At 38.4% G+C, this 15,515-nt stretch overlaps 1 protein-coding gene across 3 annotated transcripts in view; it reads left to right on the plus strand.

Moving 5' to 3' along the window:
• The window catches only part of MSRA (methionine sulfoxide reductase A), a 389,488-nt gene that overhangs the window by 33,430 nt on the left and 340,543 nt on the right, over positions 1-15,515 (plus strand). The gene's annotated exons all lie outside the window — the stretch shown is intronic.

Below are 15,515 nucleotides of genomic sequence, written 5' to 3' on the forward strand. Positions count from 1 at the left end.
GTGTGTCTCTTATAGAGAGCATATAGTTGGATCATTTATTTTTATTCATTCTGTCAGTCTCTGTCTTTTAATTGGAGACTTTAGTTTATTTAAATTTAATTAAATACTGATAAGGTTGGGTTTACTTCTGCCATTTTTCAATTTTCTATATGTCTTTGTCTTTTTTGTTTCTTTGTTGTTCCATTACTGCTTTCTTTTGTGTTAAATATTTTTCCACGGTAACAGTTTAATTCCCTTGTTGTTTTCTTAGTGATTGCTCTGGGCATTACAGTTATAACAATCTAATTCAGATTAATACCAACTTAATTTCAATAGTATATAAAAACTTTGCTCCTTTGTAGCTCTGTTCCATCCCTTCTTTATTCTGTTGTTACAAATTACATCTTCATACATTATGTGCCCATCAACATAGACTTATAATTATTGCTTTATGCTGTTGTCTTTCAAATCAGATAAAAGAAAAAAAAGTTACAAACAAAAAATATATTTCTACTGTCTTTAACATTTGCTTCTGTGGTTACCTTTACTTGCACTCTTTATTTCTTCATGTGGATTTGAGTTGCTGTCTAATCTCGTTTCTTTAAAGCCTGGAGGAAAAGTTCCTTTAGTATTTCTTGTAGGGCAGATCTGCTGGTGATAAACTCTGTTTTTGTTTACCTGGGAATGTCTTAATGTCTCCTTGATTTTTGAAGGAGAGTTTTGCTGGCAGAATTCTTGGTGGATGGTTTTTGCCTTTCAGCACTTTGAATGTGTCATCCCACTGCCTTCTGGCCTCCATGGTTTTCAGTGAGCAGTCAGCTGTTAATCTTATGGAGGCTTCCTTGTACTTGAGTCACTTCTAGCTGCTTTCAAGATTCTCTCTTTGTCTTTAGCTTTCAACAGTTCGATTAGAAATTACAAATCCACTGTTACCGTGCCCATCATTCCCTATCTGAAAGGATAGTATGGAACACTTTATTGTTAGTACTTTAATCTGACCCTTATGATATCTCTGTAGCATTTCTCTCATCTATCAACTTTATGATTTAGTCACATGTGGTTTTGTTTTCCATTATTATATTTCATAGTTTTATAGAACTTCAGAGTGATATTTATGTGATTGACCCCCATAATTCATTCACTTAACAGATTTGTTGAGCCCCTGAATATGAAAGGCTCCATGCAAGACTTTCAGTTTTCTTAGGTAAGTGACAAATGGTCCTGCCTGTGAGGGTGACGTATTTGGTTGGTAGAGGACACATACTCAACAAATTATTACACAGTTAGCATGAAGGTGTACTGGGTATAAACAGAGTGTTTTGGAAGCGCAGAGGAGGAAATTACTGATTTTTATATTTGATAGAAGAGCAAACTAAGGATTATATAGATCAAGCAATTTAAGACCTTGGGGTAACATAAGTTAGAAGGACTGAGCCGAGGACTAGAACCTACTATTCTGGGTTCTTTCTATGAAGCCATGCATAGAGTTTGGCTATTCTGTATTTTCAAGCATCAGAGGTAAAAATGATTTCTTAAATGAAATATCAGAAAATGATTTGGTAGATGTCAATGCTGTTGGTGCCCGGATTTGGATACCATACCCAAGTTTCCTGTTTTCAAACATATTATTTGATCCCCAAAGGACAGGTACATGTGTGAAGCACAGACCGGCTGTTTTGCTTCAAAAGATGTGCACGCTACAAATAAAAATAAACAGTATTTATTTATACTTACTAATTGTACAAGTATGGATTTAGTAAACAGGTGGCTGTGTTGAAACTTGAAGTTCAAATTATGAAAAGATGCTTAGTTTTACTCAGTCCACTCTTTTTCCCCTTTTAATTGTGTTTTGAAAAGAATTCTTTCCCCCCTTCATCTCCAGTAAAATTTTGGATAAGTACAGTTTATATTAGAGTTTCCTTGAGCATAGGAATTGCTGATCAGTCAGAACTCTGCTCTTTTCCCTTAGGATAAAGCATGACTTATTTGGGCATACAGTTTTAATTTCAGTCTGCATGCCTCCTTTTCTGTTCTCCCATGATTCTTTGCCGCAGGGCAAGGGAAAGCAAGCCTTATAAAAAGAAATACAGTATGTGGTGCTTATTAAAGTTACATACATCTCTTCTCACAGGAGAATTTTGATTTACTGCAGGTTGTGCATATGTCGCATATGGACATTTCTAGGGAACAGATTCCTTATCGCTGAACAGCGAATGGCTTCTAGTACTCCATTATTGCTCCGGAAACATGTTAGTAATGATGATGAAAGGTAGGCTACCATGAAATCCGTAAGGTGATTTGGCAGAAGTCGATGCTGTTGGTGCCAGGATTTGGGTACCGTACCACAGTTTCCTGTTTTCAGATGTATTAATCGATCCGCAAAGGACATCTTTTGGAGACAAGAATTCCGACAGGCTGGCACAGGCTGGACCTCCGCCAAGACTGCTCGGAAGGTTGCCATACTGGGAGCAAAAGAGTGAGAGGGAGAAAGAGAGAGAGGGAAGGGGGAGAGAGGCAGAGGGAGAGCTGAGGAAAGAAAAAAGGCAAGACTTGGCACAGCACAGTCAAATCAGCTTCTTTTGTCTGCTTTCTCGGCTTGAGCTTCAGGAAAGAAAACCGTCCTGGGGTACAGAAAACTCAGAACTTTTGGGTGTTCAAACTTAGAAGGCTTTTTAAGTCTCTTGGGCTATTTGAAAGTGTTGGCACATACAATGACGTTTAGTCACCAGTATTAAGGGAAATAAAAGCCTTTTGCAAAATGAAGCTTCCACAGTGTCCATGCATTTGGGAAATACTGTATTTGATTTTTTGGCATGTATGATTATACTATGAGAGACAGGATTGACAATATAGAAGATGGCAAAGGCAGATTTCTAATTAGAGAGACTTAATTTTCTACAAAATAAACTCTGTTCATCAGTACAAACCTGCTTTCAAATCAAATCAGACCTCCTTCGGAATGTGTTCAGAACGTAAGTTTTTAGATTTTATTTTATTTCATTTTTTCCCATTTGTAGACATTCACTTTTTAAGGACCCTTTCTAAGATTTTATCAACACAGCCAGGAAGTCAGAGTCAAAGTTGTTTTATCCATGTGTTTAAGAAAACGTTTTCTTAAAGCAACAGCTTTTATTTCTGCTGCTTCATGCTGTCCTAACTACATCCCCCAGCAATGAGTGACAACACCGAAGACCAGAAAGGCAAGCTGAAGACACCAGACTTCGCTTGAAGGGCAAACAAGAAATGTGAGCTTGGTCATTATTTTTGTGTGTGTCTTTGCTCTGAACCAGTTTTTGGAGGTGGGTGGGGAGGTGTATGTGTCTAAAGGATGTGTGCGATTAGGGAGTTCTCATTGTGAGAAGGAAATGATAAAAGGTAATTTTTAGGATGCTGGCAGAAATGGCTGGGAATGGCAGAGAATAGCAATTTAAATCTTTTGGATAAGAAGTAGTGAGCTGTGTTTGAAATACTTGGAGAAAAATTCTATTGTTTTTAGCCGATTAGATTGTATAATTAAACGATGACTATAGCCTGCCTCTCTCAAAATGTTTTAAGTAGAAGGAAAATCTAGAAAGTTCATCAATTTTCTTTCCAATACTACCTGGTGTTTTACTTAGGTATATGCCTTATGTCTAATTTCTCAACAATAAATACTTCCTATTAGGCCTGGTTATGGTTGGATTGTGATAGTTCTGCTCTTAAAAATCAGCATTATTATAGGAGAGGCTCAGTGTAAGGCACGTATTTTTGTCGACCACCCTCATTGTCAGTGAGCATTCTGTTTCTAAAGAAGAGAGTTCGAGTGGTAGGATGAGGTTCTGACTTCCTGTAATAATATATTTTCTTTTACATTTTATATACTAAAAGAATACAGGAAATTCATATATATTCACATAAGCACTAATCATTTTGGGCAGTATAAAAGACTGCTTCAGGACCCATGCTTTTGTTTTGAGTATGTAATCATGGATCTGTGAATCCTTTGAGAAAAGAATTTATTTTGTTGTTTATAGCTTGATATTACTGTGCGCCTTAGACAACAAATTGTTTTAAATGGTTTTTATGCTGTTTTCATGACAACAGCAGCAGCTCTGAGGATGGCATTTAGTATATAAATATGATTTAAAAATATGTGAGATTCATTACAGGTGTTTGCATAGTCCAGCTTAAGTAGTTCCTTCAACTTTTTTACTAATCAACATTTTGATCTTCATTTTATTGAAATCACTCGATGTTCATGTGGGTTGCCAAAATGACAACCTTTGTTTTCTAAGCTTCTTTATACACCACCTCGCTGATGCTCTAAAATGGACGCCAAGACATAAAAGACATGCTGATAGGCACTGGAAGGGATGTTTGCGTGGCTACGGTCTTCCCTTTGAACTGATCACAGGATCATTCACGCCTCCACTAAAAACCAACGATATAGGAGACAAAAGGAAAGTTCAGTAAATAAGTTTAAATTAGAGCTACATTTTAATACAGACCGTCTTATTACCGATTTATATTTACTTTCATTTACTTCTTAAACGTTTGACATAACCTCTTGTCATTTAGGTTTGCTAAATGTGTAACTTCTTTTGTTTATTTAAGACTATTTTCCCTTTAAGGTAAAAGAATTATTTGTTAGAAGTTATTTCATAACTTCTTTGCAGCGAACTCAGTAAGAACAAACTTATATCCAGACTATTTTACTTCCAGCTATTTTCTAACAGTATAATTAAAAATTAGTGAATTGAAAAACAAAGATATCAGAATATACTTTTAAAATAATAAAGTTTTCGATACTGGTAAAGTTACATGTTATAGTGTTTATTAGACTTAAGATTTGATAATAAATGTTAGCTGTTATACCCAGTAAAGTTTCTTACTAATCTCTCTGGCCTACTTGTTACATATCTTAAAGTGAAAAAAGTCCTGTATTAAGATGCTCCTTGTTAATTGGATATAATGGAGACTCTTTGTGTAACCTTTTTTCAAAGATGTGTTTAAGAAGTGGTGTTGATTACATTGTCAACACGTGCATTTAAAGTTTAGTGTAATGTGTTCTTCTTTACTTTTAGACCTTTCATTTTACAAACACGTTGACATTTAGGTTATAAATTATTTCCAGATTAGTATTAATATTTCAAATCTTATTTTAAAGTGCGTAAATACTAGTGATATGATTGTAAACGAACTCTATCTCAGCGTTTATTCGTTGTAGTTTGTATTATATCATATTTTGAAGTAGAATTATTAAGACAGAAATAGATTAATATTTAACTGCTTCTTGATGCCTATTATTAAGTCCCATTTAGATATAACTGAACATACAAGTGCATAATGCTGTAAACTAATGCAAACCTCTCAGGGGGCTTTAGTCCAACATTTTATAATTATTCACTCATTTATTCATTTATTGAACAAATGTTTATTGAGTACCCACTCAAGTATGCTAATATTTTATTGATTTTGGGTAACAGGGAAGGAAGCCACATACATGGTTGGAAGAGGGAATAGATTTCAAATAGAACCACAAAAGCCTAGAGAGAAAAGAGCACTACCGTAATGAGATTTATTTCAATAGGTTAAAGTACGTTAACTTTTGTCGTACAATCTACGTATTGTAGTGTTTGTTTTAAAACAATCAGGAGATTAGTGGTAGGTAGTCCGTACAGCTGTGAGAATTTTGTTTTACCATTATTTAGGTTTCTGCACCTTATTGACCAGAAACCTTCAGTTGTTCAAGTCTTTGATGGACGTGTAAAATAAGCAGTTCAAATGTTGAGAGGAAGAAATTAAATAGGGAAGATTGAACCACCTGTCACATGCTAGAATTTTATATATGTCCAAGCAGGTGTCATTGAACCTTTGAAGATGTAGCTACAACGTAAATAAGTCGCTTCTTTATGAGGGATTTTTTCCCTTTCCTTTGTTTTCTTCTGTGAGAAAGAGATAGAAGAGGAGGCCAACCCCACATCTGTAAGCCAGCATGGTCCTTAGAAAGTAAGTTTGCTAGAGGGTGGTGTACTTTAAAGGGACCAATCAGTTCACATTCTGTGTTCTCTAGTGTTAGGTTTTGTTTCAGTTTTTTCCTAAGCTTTGTTCACTAACATAAAGACTCATAAGCATGAAACATCTCTTGACTCTAGACATAGGGGAATATTTAACTTAGTGGCCTAACTTTATGCCACACAGTTGGTCTCCAGTATAAAGAGAAGGTATAGGTTCATATTCTGAAGAGGAGATAAAAGTCCCACGAGCCAGGGAGCTGAGCTTGGAGGCGTTTGTGGTGGCCACGACCTGTGTCAGGGCTGGTGGCCGATGGAATGGAGATGAGAAATGTTTCAGCTGCAGGTGTGCGCTGCCGACGTCATTCCGCGAGTGTTCCCAAAGGCGCTCTGAGCCGGGCACCATGTTGGATGTAGGGGGATACACAGATAGAATCTCTGCCCGTAAGGGATTCATGGTCTAGTTGTGGGGAGGGGGAAGATCAGAATAACTGACAACTGTATAGCTCTTCATAGTTTACCAAAGGCTCTCACCCGTTATCTTGTTTAATCCTGGCAACAATGCCTGGCACAGGAGCTGGTACGTAATGGCCACCCCAGAAGGATTCATGGAAGGAATAAGCCAGGTTGTGAATCAGTTAATTATCTTCTTGAGTCTTATTTGATTAAGAGGATTTTTCCCCTTCATGCTTTTATCTTGAGTCTGTGTTGCTGGTTACCGGTTTAGGGGGTGTGAAGTGTAGGACTGCATTCTTTGTGACCAAGTTAGAATCCCCAAGTTTGCCACTGCAGACCATACAGGACAAGGACTTGACTGGTCACAGTGGCCCTGACCAGCCCTTCCGACCAGTCCTTCCCTCCAGCTGGCCCTCCATCGTCTCTCATTCTCCCGCTCCTAGTTTCCCCGAAGCTCCCAGAACCGTAACTTAGGCCTTGGTGGAGTGGCCTCAGCATGGAACAGACCAATGTGAGCGTGGGAAGAAGGCTGAGGGGACTGCTTCGTGGCTGGCTTCAGTCCTGTCACTAACTTTACTAGGCAAGTGAGGGTGGATGTGGGGTCTTGGGGTTAGCCTGGGATATCAGAGACAGCCAGCTTCGAGGGTGTGTGAGACATGACGAAGGGTTGCTGAGGCCAGCATGTTGAACAACATCTTTCCAGCTCTTTCTCCAGGGGTGTTTTGAGGCCCAGGAGAGGGAGGGGCAGGTCAGGACCATTGTGGACAATTGTGTACTGCAGGGGTGTGCCCTGTGCCTTGGTCGGCTAGAGGAAGGCACTGAGTCACCGCAGGTGTGCGCAGTAGCCCTGGAGAGAATGGGCATGGGTTGAGACCAAGCTTGGAGTTGGAATAGCAGGAATGGTAGAAGGTCTGAGGGTCTGGGGTGGGAAGGGCAGCATTCCAGCATTTGATGTTGGGGTCCAGCTGGGGTGGGAGATGCGACTGGAAGAGCTCCAGAGAACATGGTGAAATAGGGAGAGATGAGTGTATAGAAGTTCTGGTAAAGTGAAAGAAAAGGTTCGGAGAATACTGAAGTTAGTAGTTTATTCTGAAACCCAACAGGTTGTGACTAATAATAGTAATACCAACTGCAGATCCTCTCTTAGTTTGGTCATTGGTTGCGTTAAGGTTATTTTCTTTCTTTGAAAGCAAGGGTAGAAAAGGAAAAAGTTTACCTGTTTGTGTTCTGTATTCCACAATGTTATAAGAATTTAAATTCTCTCTTCTATTTTACAGTTACGAATCTCTTGGTCCTGTAAAATCAGAATACCCCTAATGTATGGATCTTGAGGTTTTATGGAAAATATGTTGGTATTATAGTTTGGGTTTTGAGGAATTAGCCCCTCTGGAGTGATGCCATCCTTTTCATCCCATATGTCACAACCATTTATATCTCTTTTTTCATTAGACACTGTAAGTGATTTTCCCTGACTTGAGAAGATCACATTGTTCTCAGACTCAGGACTGCTTTATCCTGGTGCCTTTGAAGCAGTCCTTTACCATCATGCGTTAGAGGGAATGGGGTTCAGAGTCTCACCAGCCTCAGGTTGAATTTTGACTCCATTCTATACTTGTTGAACTTTGGTCAAGGTATATAAATTCAGTTTCTTTATGTATAAAACAGGGATCATGCTACCTTCCTCAAAGGTTGTTGGGAGGAGAGATAAGGGAATATATGCAAAGCTCTTAGTGTAATGTCTGGTACATAGTAAGTACTCAATAAATGCTAGATATTGTTATTTTTTTAAATTGTAAAAATACGTAACGTAAAATTTACCATCTTAACTATCTTTAAGTGTTCAGTTTGGTGGCATTAAGTATATTCATTTGTGTTTTTTTGTACTGTCACCACCATAATCCATCCACAGAAATATTTTCCTCTTACAAAACTGATACTCTGTACTTATTAAACAACAACTTCCTGTTCTCCCTCCTCCTAGGTCCCTGGCAACCCCCATTTTACTTTCTGTCTCTATGAATTTGACTTCTTTAGGTACTGCATGTAAGTGGTATCATACTGTATTTGTGACTGGATATTTCAGTTAGCATAATGTCCTCAAGGTTCATTCATGCTGTGGCACGTGTCAGAATGTCATTCCTTTTTAAGGCTGAATAATATTCCATTGTATGTATATACCACATTTTGTTTACCTGTTCATTTGTTGATGGACACTTGGGTTGTTTCCACCTTTGGCTATTATGAATAGTGCTGCTTTGAGTTTGGGTGTACAAATATCTGTATGAGTCTCTGCTTTTAATTCTTTTGGGTATATACCCAGAGTGGAATTGCTGGGTCAATAGGCAGTATTAGTACTCACAGCAGGTTATGCTTTTGAAAAGCTTATTGTAGACTGAAATGCTGTAAGTTGAATTAGACTTTCCAGCATAGATAATGGTAAAATATTAGACTTGACTTAAGAGCTCATGACGTCTAGCTTTTTGTGGAAATAACCCAAACGCCACATTCATCATCTGTAAATTATTTTATAGTATGGAGTTTTGCATGGTGCGTTAATCAGGGCAATACTCTAATCACTCACATAAAATAGTATTTGTACATTATCATGGAATAAAAAGTCATATTTCATTTTTAACACAAAGTATTAACATTACCATTAATGCATTCTTACCATTTCTTTTTTTTTTTTAATCGAAGTATAGTTGATTTACAATGTTGTGTTAGTTTTTGGTGTACAGCAAAGTGATTCAGTTATACCTATATATGGCTATTCTTTTTCAGGTTATTTTCCATTATAGGTTATTACAAGATACTGAATATCGTTCCCTGTGCTATACAGTAGGACCTTGTTGTTGCATTCTTACCATTTCTGTTTAGAGATCTTTCTTTAGCCATTCTTTTAGGGCAGGTCTGCTGGAAACAAGTCTCTTGGTTTTCCTTCATCTGAGAATGTCTTATGTCCATTTTTTCCTGAAGGATATTTTTGCTGGATATAGAAATCTGGGCTAATAGCTTTTTTTTTTTTTTTTTCCCCCAGCACTTGAAAAATGTTGTGCCACTTCCTTCTGCTTCTGTGGTTTCTGATGAGAAACTGCTGCCATTCCAATTGTTTTCCCTTCTAGGTAAAATGTTTCCCTCTAACTCCTTTCACAATCTTTGGCTTTGTCTCTGATTTTCAAAGAGTTTGATTATGATGTGTCTTGCATTCATTTCTTTGGATTTATCCCACAGTTCACTCAGCTTCTTGAATCTGTAGGTTTATGTCTTTTGCCAAATTTTTAAGGTTTTCAGCCATAATTCCTTTGAGTCCATTTTTCGGTCTGCCTTCTTTCTCCTTTCCTTCCTGGACTTAGATGATATGAATGATAGATTTTTTTGGTTATGGTCCTACAGGTGCTTGACACTGATCATTTTTTTTTTAAGTCTGTTCTTTCTTTATTGTTCATATTGGGTAATTTCTATTGTTCCCATCTTCAAGTTCACTGATTCTTTCCTCTGTCACTCTCATTCTGTGATTGAACCTATCTAGTGAGCTTTAATTTGTAGTTTATCTGCCATTTCTTCGCTGAGACTTTCTATTTTTTCATTTGTTTAATGTGCTTGTTGAAACAGTTTTATGATAGCTGATTTAAAATCCTTGTTGGATAATTCCAGCATCTGTGTCATTTTGGTGCTGGCATCAGTAACTGTCTTTTTCCCATTTGGGTTGAGATTTTCCTTGTTCTTGGTATGACGAGTGATTGTGATTATATCCTGGATGTTTGGGGTGTTACGTTATAAGACTGTGGATCTTACTTAAGTCTTCTGTTTTAATAGAACTCCTCTGACCCTCTGGCAGCAGGGAAGAGGAGGCACTCCCTCATTACTATGAGGTTGGGGTGGAAGTCCAGGTTCCTCATTGACCTTTATTTACAGCCTGGGTGGGAGGGGTGCCTTGTTACTGCTAGTGGGCTTGAAGTTCAGGTTCCCCTAGGTGATACTGTTATTTATATTGTTTTGTACTTGGTAAAATAACCTGAACAGTCCTTGAGCTCTGTATTCCTTAAATTTAGCTTATATTGTTGGTGCTACTTATGTTTGATAATTTATTTAATGATATTTAAATTCTCAAATTAGGGACTAGATCCTCTCTAATCACTAGCTTCCCTAAGATTGGTGTGTGTTTACCATGAGCACACTGAATAAAAGATTTTATGTGAAGAAACAAGATTATAGTTTCCAGTTTATTAAATTTGAAAATTTATCTTTAAAAGGAGAGAAAAGTCTGCCTGTACAAGGTTTCCATTTTTCCTATTAATAACATGCTAGATTTTATCAGACTTTCGTAACTTATTTTTAGAAGAGGTCAGTATATTAGAAATAGAATAAATGGATCTGACTAGTGGCTTTAAAAATTTCAGTGGTAAAGTATTTCATTTCATTTACTAACTTAAAACCTGTGGTTTCGGGTAGATAACGCAGATCTTGAGGATGATGCATATGTTTTTAGAAAAGTAGATTTTCAGGGTTCTTAATGGTCACCTGAGGTAGAGTAATGACAGTACTGAAGCCCAGGACTAGATCACTTACTAAGTAGGTGATCTTGGGAAAATCTCCAGAACTATAAGTGTTGACTTTTCTTCTCAGAAAAATGGATGTCATAATACCTAAATCAAAAGGTTGTTAAGAATATTAAATGAGGCAATATGCCTGAAAGCAATTTAACTGATAGATATTACACAAATATGAAAGTTCTCTTGTCAAGCTACTTCAAGCATGTGACTGATGGGTAAAGATAACGTACCTGATTCTGTATGATTTCTAGCTCTGTGTGCCAGTAGACCATGGGTTACACATATATTCTTAAAATGCTTTAAAAAGTTTTAATTATGAAAACCTTTCAAACACATACTTAAGTATTTAACAAAAAGAATACCCATGCACTCATTATCCAGAACTAGCAAATGCCATATTTATTTGCTTCAGGTTTTTTTTTTTAAAGAGAATGAAACATTAGGGATGTAAGTAAAACCTTATTCTCTCATCCCTGAAATGGGTGTAGAACATTTCCATGCACATTTTTGTAGTATTATTGAATACATGTATACTAAATAATGTACGAGAAATATATTTATATATATATAGCCATAAACAATGTAACTTGTTTTACATAATTTAAAATGTATATAAATGATTTTATACTGTTGCTATCCTTCCGCAAATGAAATTGGATATTTTTGAGATTTATCCATGCTGCTACTGCAGAGTATTTCGTTTTATTTATCCATTCTTCTGTTGATGGACATTTAATTTTTTGCCTTGTGCTGACTGTGCTATAACTGCCAACGGGCCCATGCCTTTTACACATATTTGTGATCTCTAGGGGAATTACCTAGAAATGGTGCTGAGTTGCCAAATATGTCAACTTTACTCAGTATTGCCACGTTACTCTTCAAAGCATTCATACCAGGTAACATCCCTGCACTAGGGCATCAAAGTTCTCACATCTCTATATCTTCGACATCTTCACCAATACTTGGCGGTATCAGACTTTGAAAATTTTATCAGTCTAATGTACAAGAAATATTTTGCCGTTACTTTTGTTTGTGTTGCTAATTACTTATGAGATCGAGCATCTTTTTATGCTGACAGTCTAGATTTCCTTTTCTGTACATTCTCTCTTCATACCCTTTGTATATTTTTCTTTTGAGCTGTTTTATTCTTATTAATTTGTAGTCTATTTCATATACCTTTTGGGGGGTACATTTTATATACCAAAGTATATACCAATCCTTTATTATATGGGTTAAAAATATCTTCTCAATGTTTGGCTTGATTTTTAATTTTCCTTATGGTGACTTTTAAAAAATTAATTAATTAATTAATTAATTAATTAACTTTTGGCTGCATTGGGTCTTTGTTGCTGTGTGTGGGCTTTCTCTAGTTGCTGTGAGCAGGGCTACTGTTTTGCGAGCGTCTCATTGTGGTGGCTTCTCTTGTTGTGGAGCACGGGCTGTAGGTGCATGCGCTTCAGTAGTTGTGGCGCACGGGCTTAGTTGCTCCGCAGCACGTGGGCTCTTCCCGGACCAGGGCTCGAACCCATGCCCCCTGCATCGGCAGGCGGATTCTTAACCACTGCGCCACCGGGGAAGTCCCTGTGGTGACTTTTGAAGTAAACTATTGGTATATGTTTGAAAAATTGGAATGCTTTCAGTTTTCATTTTCAAAGATGATTTTAATGATAATATTTACACCCCTTGCTTTTGGACGTGGCAGAGAGGGCTAGTGGGACTAATCTCTCTTTGAATGTTCCAGAATTTTATCCCTTTAATGAATATTTAGAGGATAAAGTTTTTATTTGTGGTGTCGATTTTTGGTCAATGGAAATCTTTGGGCAGATTCCCAGTTCCTCAGCTCCAGTTCTTGACTTAGTGACTGTTGGGAAGTTTTATTTTGCTTTGTGCAGAGCCTCCTAAGCCCGCCAATAAGATGGGCACATTCCTGTTGCATCAGCAGCATCACCAAAGAGGAGCTCTCAGACCCTTAGAAAGAATGTTCTGTTGATCTGCTTACACTGGTTTCTATACAGTGAATAATCGCGGTGCAATAAGCACTTTCTCCTTTCCCTCACCAGTCCTCTCGATAACAAAATAACTTAATTGAGAAATTCAAACTGTTGGGGCAAGGGGGATTGAGTTGTGGCTGAGGCTCCTTGTGTATCTTTTGTGGTGCAATCAAGTAGCACTTATTCCCCAACTTTCCATAGCCACCCCGCCTAAACAAAACCCACCTAATCTCCCAAATCGCTTTGCAAAACAAAAGAACACACAGAAGGTCCAGAAACCGGGAGGACTGGGGCGGATGGTGAGTGTTGTGTGTGTGACACGCCCTCTCCTTTCCCTGCTCCTTGCGATTTACATGGAGCTGTTTGGAGATTATGTGTCTGTTTTAAAATCTGCGTGTGAAAGTGTGCTTCCAGGGCAAGCTTGGTTGTTCAGGCCATGTGGCACTGCTGTCTGTCGGATGGTGGTTCGTCCATAACTGAGGGTAAAGTTCTAGGTAGAAGTTAACAGCAATACTGGACTTGCAAATCCAGACCTTAAGGCAAGCATCCCAGCCTGGACTTTTCAGCCTTGCTTTTTTTTTTTTTTTCCTTCCAGTTTTATTGAGATATAATTGACTCTGTATCAGTTTAAGGTGTACAGCATAATGATGTGACTTACATACACCATGAGATGATTGCCGCAGTAGGTTTAATGAACGTCCGCTATCTCATACAGATACAACATCAAAGAGATAGAAAAAATATTTTTCCCTTGCGATAAGAAATCTTAGGATTTACTCTCTCAACACCTTTAATGTGTGACATACAGTGGTGTTAATTATATTTAGCATGTTGTACATCACATTCCCAGTACTTACTTATAACTGGAAGTTTGTGCCTTTTGACCGCCTTCATCCTGTCTCCCTCTCCCCATCATCCCCCCACACCCACAAATCTGATCTCTTTTTCTATGATTGATTGTTTTTGAAGTATAATTGACCTACAACACTATGTTAGTTTCTGGTGTTCAACCCAGTGATTCAGTATTTCTATACATTTTAAAGTGATCACCACCAGACTCACCTTTCTTAAGGGCAGTGGCCACATGCTTTGCTCAATTTATGTTTGCCTTATTACACTTGTGGGCTATTTAGTGCAGTGAATGAGCCTCCCAACAGCACAGAGGGAAGCCAGCTATACATGTCCTCTTGTTGGCTAAGCTTTGACATTTCTTCCTTCTCCCACTTACTGAATTCTTCCCTGGAATCAGCATTTGACACAAGTCACCATCTCTGTGTCACTTCTCCACTGTTTAGAAGTTTGGGGAAAACTTTAATAAAGAATATGTGAAAATCATGACTATCTTTTGTTCAGTTAGAAACTTTGTTTTCTCTACGTCTACAGCCTAAGTTACCGCAACGGTGTGAGACGCACACACACACGGTACACACAGCACACCCATTTCAGGCGAGCACATTGAGGCTCAGAGCGGTGAGGTGCAGTGCCTGGCCTACATAATGGCAACACGAGGGCTCAGTCGGGTCTTCTGCCTCCAAACCCCTTGTTCATTCCATTATTTGGCATTTGTTCGCTCTGTGATGGGGTCACTAGGCAGAGAGTAAGCTGCTACTATTGTAGTAGGTCTTCCATATACCCCTTGGGGCTGTGTACTGAGGTCAGTCCTCTGCCCTTCATTCATTCGTTCATTCATTCATTCAGACACTCAATTCATCGTTCATTTAATATCTGAGTGTCTATGAGAGCTAAGCGATGAGGATACAGTAATGGATAAAATGGAAACACCCTCTGCCCTCATGGAGCCTGTAGTAAAGTGGTGAAGAAAGACCACAGACAAGTCAATTCAGTCAAGTGTAATGATGGGTATGACAGGAGAAGAGGGTCCTGTTTAAAAAGTCTTCTTTCCGGGCTTCCCTGGTGGCGCAGTGGTTGAGAGTCCGCCTGCCGATGCAGGGGACACGGGTTCGTGCCCCGGTCCGGGAAGATCCCACATGCTGTGGAGCGGCTGGGCCCATGAGCCATGGCCGCGGAGCCTGTGCGTCTGGAGCCTGTGTTCCGCAACGGGAGAGGCCACAACAGTGAGAGGCCCTCGTACCTCAAAAAAAAAAAAAAAAAAAAGTCTTCTTTCCCTCTTCAAATAAAGGGAGAATAATTAATATCCATGTACTTTAAAGAACATGGACCTCTTCAGATGTGAGACTCTTTTGCCTTTTTAAAATATGACATCGAGTATAGAGCCATAAGATAAACAAAGACGTCAGAATTTTAGAATCCTAGAGGTCATTTAGTTTGCCTCCTTGTAGCCAAACCAATGGGAATCTCCTTTCTTAGCCTCCTGAGAAGCAGACCCTAGACTCTCTAGGCTGTAGTTTCCCATGCTAGACAGCACCGAGCACAGCGGTGAATGATGAATTATTCTGTGTGTCTCTGGCACAGAACCTTCTCCACACTTGATCTCCATCTAGATTCCTTTTAATGCTCTGGAATCACAGGTCAGTGTAGATGAGCTTTGTTTGGCTATGTCTGGGATATGTGTTAGGAAAAGA

The sequence above is a fragment of the Mesoplodon bidens genome (assembly GCF_964165515.1).
Source record: "Mesoplodon bidens genome assembly, chromosome: 6".
NCBI classification, from domain to species: domain Eukaryota; kingdom Metazoa; phylum Chordata; class Mammalia; order Artiodactyla; family Ziphiidae; genus Mesoplodon; species Mesoplodon bidens.